The 7672-nt window shown below is 57.0% G+C and overlaps 1 protein-coding gene across 1 annotated transcript in view; it reads left to right on the top strand.

Moving 5' to 3' along the window:
• The first annotated feature begins 5489 nt into the window (after nt 1-5489).
• RAB37 (RAB37, member RAS oncogene family) overlaps nt 5490-7672 on the top strand; it is an 8249-nt gene continuing 6066 nt past the window's right edge. The window contains exon 1 of the mRNA XM_026861101.1: nt 5490-5621. The gene's annotated coding sequence lies outside the window, so the exon portion shown is untranslated. The remainder of the gene's footprint in view (nt 5622-7672) is intronic.

The following is a 7672-nucleotide window of genomic DNA, read 5'->3' as shown; positions in this document are numbered from 1 at the left end:
GCTGCAAAGTGGGGTGGTGGGCGGTGTGAGAGCAACTGCCAGGGCAGGGCGCCTTCTTGAACTTCCCCGGCAAACTCTGTCCCTCTCCCCTCCTCGCTCCGCTCCCCGCGGTGGGGTCCGTCAGTCACCCCCCATCCCGGCGGGGGGATGCGGCTGCAGCTCTTTCCTTGCCCCGCTCCTTCTCCGCGGGGGCCGGTGCTGGGCAAGCCCCGGGGCTGGGTCTCGGTCCCCGCCACCTCCTGGGGGACGGTGGGGAGGGAGGAGGCAGGATCGGGCGTGTTTGCAAAGCAAAGCGGGCAGGAGCGCTGGAAAGGGGCCAGCCCCGCGGCACAGCCCCCGTTCAGCCGTTCCCACTGTCCTGTGCATGCTCCGGGGGGGTCGGGGGGAGCTGCACCGCGGGGCTCTGTTTGCCTAACCCAGCTTAAGGAGCCGGGATTTCTCTGCCATGAAATAGCTGTGTCCCAAGAGATGTCCATCCCTCCCCTCCTTGCTTTAAAATCCTTCTGCTGGGTCCCTGGAACTGTGTTTCATAACTCCACATTGCATGGAGGGCGGCTGGGGCTGCTGCTGTGTCCGCAGGACCTGGGTGGTTTAGACTCTGCTGGAGCCGGTATTTTGCTCCCTGCAACTCCAGGAGACAGAGAGGAGACGCTGATCTCTGCCAGATCCACCCATCACTTCTTGTTTCTTTCCTCATGCTGCTTTGCTGCAGTGCCCAGTGACTGTGCAGGGACCGGCCCCCCTGGGGAGCAGGGGAAAAGCAGGGGTAGGGCAGGGCAGGGGAAAGGGCTGGGCCTGTGTGGATCCCTCTTCACAAATCCCCGACTATTTTATGTCCTGCTCTACTCAGGGCAATGTGCCCAGCCCTTGATTAGCTGGAAAATATCAATTACTAGCAACTCATTTCTGTTGTACATGGAGTACGTAGGACATGCCTCCAGGGATGACTCAAGAAACTTTGATTCTTTGCAAAACCTTAACTCTCTCTTTGCCAGCAACGAGCTGCTGCAGCTAAGGAACGACATTGGTGGAAATGAGTCTCTGGGCAGAAGAGCTGCCCGGGCAAATAACCATCCCAGTCCCATGTTCTCTGATGTTTTCCTTGGTATTTTGCTGCCACTCCTGGCTGGGTTGCTTGTCATGCAAAAACAATCCTGCTCTTGCTCCAGGGATGTGAGGCAGCAAATACCTTGCTAGATCTTGTTTCTGAGCAAGGAATCACATTTCAGATGTGCTGAGAAACCCCAAGAGAGTTTTGCACTCTAGAGGCAAAGGTTAAGTGGTTTCTGGTTGGTGGCTAAACCCAGGCCAGGAGAGGAAACGAGCCAGGAGTAAATCAAAACAGGAACAGCAGAGATTTGTTCTGGGCTGTTCCAGAAAAATTTCACTTGGCACAAAATGTTGGATTCTTTCAGGTGATTTGACCCATTGCCAAATTGTTCTTCCTCCTGTAGGGTGCTTGGATCCATTTAGCTGGAACAAGCCCCAGGGGGAGAGAGATGTGCCCCATGGCTATTGTCGATCCAAGGTGCTAGAAGGGTGTTTGCAAACAGGGATCCCCTGTGTGATCTGAGCCAGTTTTTGTTTGATGTGCAGCCCTAGAGCTCATGTCTACATGGCTGAAAAACGGCCTCTGCCAGGGCAAGGGCCCAGCAGGGCTGGCAGAGGGCCCTGAGCTCTGGCTCAAGCCAGCGTAAGGGGCTTGGCCATGGTAAAACAGCGCCTGGGCAGGGTGGGGACATCCCTGAGGTGTCCCTGTGGCACAGGACAGCTCGAGGCAGCCTCAAAGTTGCCCTGGAGTAGGGAAAGGCAGCACACTTTTGTATGTAGAGCAAGTAGAAATAAGTCTCAGTAATGCATCCCTGAGAGACTGTGGCAGTGGGGTGGCGAGGGGCCAAAACCAGCTGTGGCTTTGCTCTCAGACCTCTCCCAGTGCCACGTCCTGGCTGAGCTCTGCAGGCAGCTGTGCTGGGGTGCACATACACAGTTGCCCCACTTTGTTGTGACAAATTCTGAGAGCAAACCTTTGGGTCTGGGGCTTCAACAGCACTCTGAGAGCAGCAGCAGAGCCTTTGGAGGGCATCTCTCCCCTCCCTGCATCCCCCCAGGACTAGGGTTTTACCCTGTCAGGCTCCTGCCAGTTACATTTTAGCTCAGATTCAGCTACAACTTGCTAAAGCTCCAAAATAAACTGGGAAGATAACCTCAATCCACACACGCTATCCTAGATCTCCTCCCGCTTGACTGGCACTGGAAATGCAGCAATTGCTTCTCTACGCTGCCTTGACAGCCGTGCAAAACCTCTCTTCCCTAGGCAGATTGGACCAAAATATCTTCTCTGCTTGCTGGCTGCCAGCACGGGTAGGGGAGGTCTGAGCGGGTTTGCCCTCACTGCCCCATCGCTCTGCCTTGTCTCTGCAACCTACACTGAGCCAGCAATGATTTTGAAGAGAGGTGATTCGTCTAGAATTCGTCTAATTAGAGGTGTGAGGAGAGATATTTGCTCTTTCCCTAAGGCAGAGCTGTCAGACATGTCTGCTCGGTTTGGTGGTGTGGGGAGGTGTGTGACAAGCTGTACCCGCTTTTCTGCTGGGGCTGTGGAGCAGGCGAGCTGTGGGGTGGTGAAGTGTGGCTACCTCTGCCCACACTGTGGAAATAATTCCCTGTACCTGGAAACAAGAATCGCTCTGATTGTGCTGGGGCTCAGTTGTGGTGTCTTGGGACTGTCACCAAGCAGCTCTGCTGGTTTTGGCCAGGTTTCCTTCTTATTTTGTGTTTATTTTGTAGCCAGGAAGACCATGGTGTTTTCCACAGTGCTGTACCTCCACAGAGCCAGTGGCATTTTCCTAAAGTCATTAGGAAAGTCTTTTGATTGATTCAGGCCAACTTTTGCTATTATTATTAAGTCATGAAGCAATTCATGAGTTGCTCTATTATAAATCCCAATTAAATTATTGATAAAGGATTCTGCCTTTTATACATGTTCTCTGTAAATCCTGGGCTCTGAAGGCTTTCTGGTGTTCATTCCAGCCAGCTCTCCTCCCTCCATAATTAATGCCATTCTCTGCATTAACTGCTCCCAAAGACAATGCTGCAGGGTTCAGCTGGTCTTGTTGCACTTCCCAGCATCAGTATTTACCTGGGAATAGTGTGTAGTACTAAAGAATGCAAAACTGGGGTGCAGGAGCCCCACAGTAACGAACTCTGAGGGTGTTTTCCTATGTGGCTGCTCCAGGGCAGACCCTGCCCTCTGCATGGGGAAACGTGTCTGAGACCCAGGGCAAAGCCAAGAGGGGCTTGGGCAGGGAAGTTCCCCCCAGCAAAAAGTGTGACCTGGCTCCTCTAATCCATGTGCAAGGGCTTTGCTCAGAGATTTCTGCTTCTCAACATCCCCACAGCTCCCGTGCAGGGTCCCACCCCATGAGGCTGCTCTGAATGTACAAGTGACCTGCAAACAGCCCGATGTCTAGTTAAGGAGGGCACAGAAATCTCCAGCTGCAGACCTGGCCCCATACCACTGCCTTTCACCCTGCAGAGGTGCAGGGCTCCCTCCTGCCAACAGCTCCATTTGGTAGGTCAGGGTTTTCCCAGGAGATGTTTGCGGTTTGGGATATTTTTTTCTGAGAGAAAACGCTGATTCACTGAAACAAGTGTTTCAGTGAAGCTTATCAGGCTCCAGGAAGGTTGTGGTGAGGTGATTTATGCAAGGCAGGATGCTGGTCTTCTGCCAGTCCATGCTCCTGCTTTGGTTGTGATCCTCAAGTTCCTTGGCTTTTGGTTTCAGCCCACTCCTTCGGGGTCTGTGGGGTGGTAGGAATCCACAGTGCTGGGTGCTGTGGCATGTGCCTGGTGGCTGGATCCCCCACAGCCTCCTGGGACACGATCAGGTCTTGATCTGACAAAGCTCTTTGAGCACTTGGTTAAACATGTTCCTCACTTGTCCTGCACTTCACAAGGGGGTACGCACTGTGCCTGAAGTGGTGCTAGGCTGGGTTTCACCCCGGGGCCCCTCGGAGCAAGGGAGGCGATGCAGGGATGGGACCGGCCACATGTGGAGGCTCCCCTGGCTGTCAGGAAGATGCTGAAGCAACAGCTCCCACTTGGCAAGTGAAGAGTGACCTTCATGATGTCACCCCTGGGTGGGGACAAAGGGCTGAGGTACCCTGAGACAGAGCAGGGCTGCCGGAGCTGCGCGGGACTAAACACAAATCAAGGGGGGAATAACAGATGCAGCGAAGTGTGCCAAAGACAAACACAGAGAGTGGGGAGGTGCAGCCCCAGCACCTCGCCAGCTCAGCTCTGCAGCCTCGGGGGTGACAGGGGACTGGTGACAGGGGGAACACTGCCCCTGGGCAGGCTCAGCACTTGCCAGGGCTGTAGGTACAGGAACATCCAAGTCCGGAAGGACAGAGCCAAAACCACTTGTGAGCAAGAAGCCAGTTAGCAGAGTGTTTATTTGAACTTGTGTCCGTGTGAAAGGGTTGAAAGTGCCTCGGTTTCCTGAAAGGATGGAAATGTTTGCGCCAGTGGCTTTGCAAACAAAACCCAGATACGGGCAGAGAGGGGAGGGAGGGGTTTGCATTTGCACTGTTGGTCTCCCTTAGGCTGAGGATTTGGAGGAACACGGGCAGGGGCAGAAGGGAGGATGAGCTCCCCAGGGGTGCGGTGTGGGTAGCAGGACCACGAGCTGGCAACTTGGGAGCTGCTTGGGAGGTGATGGCAGTGCCCCAGCTCTGACACCTGCACAGCACCCTTGTCCCTTCTGCTCGGGGACCTGAGGGTCTGCAAGGGTTCTCTGACTTCACACCCAGCACCCTTCTGCGGGGGGAGCGCTGCAGGTCCAGGGTGTTAATGCAGCATGAAGACAGCCCGGTGCCCCGGGGAGGCTGCGTGGCCGTGGGTGTGTGCAGCAGCTGTGGGATATGCTCTCTTTACTAAACACTTTTGGACTTAATCCAGCGCCGCCGAAGTCCTCCCAAAGAGGTTTTCCACCAGGGCTGTGCGAGCCAATGCTGCCTCTGCCCGGCAACTTCTCCAGCCGGGGCAGGAGCATCTCTCCTGTTCAAGCTCCGTGATGGGCTGTGCTTTGCTCTCTCTTCCTCCTCTCTGCACTCCGAGAGGGCACAGTGGGGCTTATGCCTGAAGCTCAGCCCAGAGCACATTTAATTTATTACAAACTTGGTCAGAGGGGTGGAAATCTCTCCCTGGGCAGGTGGCAGGACCAAAGGTGACAGCAAAGAGCAGGAGAGTGGCACTGGCATCCAGCAGCCTGTGGGGACAATCTGCTGCCAAGCAGGGCTGTGCAGGGGGGGCTGCCATGGGGCTCCCACGGGGCCCACAGCTCCGCTGTGATCTGGATCTGGGCTGGTCCCTCCTGATCCTTCTGTGTTCACTGCTGTATCCCCCCAGCACCCCCTCCCCAAACTCCCAGCCCTGGCTGCACGCCGTGCCTGCAGGCTCGGGCATTGCCTTCTCCTGCGTGCTGACGCCTCTTTACCGGGTCTTTGCAGACGATCCTGGTCGGAGACAGTGGCGTGGGGAAGACGTCTCTGCTGGTCCAGTTTGACCAGGGCAAGTTCATTCCTGGCTCCTTCTCCGCTACCGTGGGCATTGGGTTTACGGTAAGAGCTCAATCCCTGGTCCCTGGGCTGTGCAACCTTGCTCACCCTTGGGGGAGCAGTTTTATTTGGGTAATCATAGTCGATGATTCTATGATTCCAAATGATGCTAAACACAAAGAATTGGAAGAATTTGCTTTGATGCTGCTGGATGAGGGGCCCAGTGTGTCTGTGTGCTTGCCAGCAAGCTGGGAGCAGGCACACTTTGGGCTGCTGGGGGAGATGGAGGATGGATGAGGCTTGACATCACAAACCCTGAGTGGGGCTGTGTCTGAGCACAGCCTTTTGCATCGCACCTGGAAAGCCGCCTTTGGAGTGGCCCTGCTCTCCCGGGGAGCAGTCAGTTTGTGTCCTACCTGGGTGGCCCCAGGACCTCATGATAAGTCAGGCAGACAGCAGCAGCGTTGGGGAAAAGCACTCAGCCACCATTCAGTGCTATTTGCAGAACTGCCATGGAGCCGGTGAGTGGCTCTGATATGTGTCCCCTCTCCCGCGGAGCCCGGGACAGAGACAGCACTTGGGACCTCACCACACAGCCAGACCAGCATCCTTCCAGCGCCATGGCAAGGCTGGGGCTCAGCAAGAGGCTGTACCCCATGGGGGGGATATTACTCATGGGGATTTTCTCTCTAGTCCAGGCCAAGGAAGCAGGGAAACATGTGGTACCAGCATGGGGGTCTGGGGCTAAGCAGCTCAGGGGCTGGCACCCAAGGGTGCCCCTGCAGGCAGTGCCAAGCCCTGGGCAGGCAGAGGAGGCTGAGCAATGGTCTTGACCTTTACCAGCTCCTGGCTGCCTCATTTCTTCTGCAGCAAACATCAGCGTGTGGAGGTGATGCTCAGCCAGGCATTTTTTCTGGCCAGACAGCTCCATGGGCACCAGTACAGTTTGCTGTATCCTTCCAGCCCCACTCCCCAGCAGGGTGCCAGCGAGCTCAGCCACTTCTGGGAGCTCTGAGAGCCTTCAGCTCTGAGCACTTCCCTGGCCAAAGAGCATCTAGAAACTATAAACCCCCCCCCGCTGGGTCTCAGTGCAGTTATGGGACTGGAAATACAGGTTCGCTTTCCCGAGGGGCAGAGCAAGGCTTGTCTGGAGCAGGAGCAGCAGCCGGGGAGGGCACGGAGGCGGGTGCCATCGCAGAGGGCATCTCTGCCATCAGACCTCCCGCGGCCACACGTGGCCTTTGCCCGGAGCGTGGCGAGGGCACGGCTCTGCACGGGAGCCCTGCACACCCAGGTCCCAGCGGGGTGCATGGGGCTGGGGGGTTTGCACCAAGATGAGCCCTGGTGTTGGGGGGATGGCCTGGGTGTCCTGGGCAAAATAAAACAGAGGGGATTGAAGGCTCCTGTCCGTGGAGTGGTGCCTGGAAGTGTGAAGACTCCGGACAGCCACATCACACGGACCTGGATGGAGTTTCATGGGGTGAGTTTTTGGGTAACGCAACACTCCTGGCTCTCCCCCAGGACTTCTGCATTCCCATGCTTGGGCTTTTCCCAAATGAAGGGCGCTACGAGCCAGGCCCCAAGGGCCGCTGTAGGAAGCTGGGGGCTGTGAGCAGCCGGGGGGAGCGGGAGCCCCGGCAGCTGTCCCGGCCAAGACGCAGGTGCCGCGGAACCGGCTCACAGCAGCGCATGGCTTCCGGCTAACGGCCGTGGCTTCTGATTTCCTCCCGGCTTCACTGTGTCTTGGTGCTAACCTGGGGCCCAGCTCAGCAGCTGTTGGGGCCGCAGCGGATGGGCCAAAGCCCCCACTCTTGGGTGGGTTGGGAGTGGGGGCTGCCGTCCCCACCAACCCAGTGTGGCAGGGGGTGACCGGGGTGTCCATCCCTGCACCCCATCAGGGACAGGGGGGTTGTTCATTTTTGGGGTCAGAGGTTCCTCCTCTCCCGATCCATGTGCCCGGACGGACGCGTCACGGCTCTGCCCGCCATCCGGTGCTGCCGAGCCCTGGCAAACCCAAGCACCCCAGGGGCCTCGGTGCGGGGGGGCAGGGGGGCAGGTTTCCAGCCTTGAGCCTCCTCTTTCTCATCTCGGGGCCAGGCCTGGCAGGGAGGCAG

The sequence above is a fragment of the Athene cunicularia genome (assembly GCF_003259725.1).
Source record: "Athene cunicularia isolate RWA chromosome 18 unlocalized genomic scaffold, athCun1 chr18_part1, whole genome shotgun sequence".
Taxonomy (NCBI): domain Eukaryota; kingdom Metazoa; phylum Chordata; class Aves; order Strigiformes; family Strigidae; genus Athene; species Athene cunicularia.
This window is presented reverse-complemented; position numbering and strand designations above follow the sequence as displayed.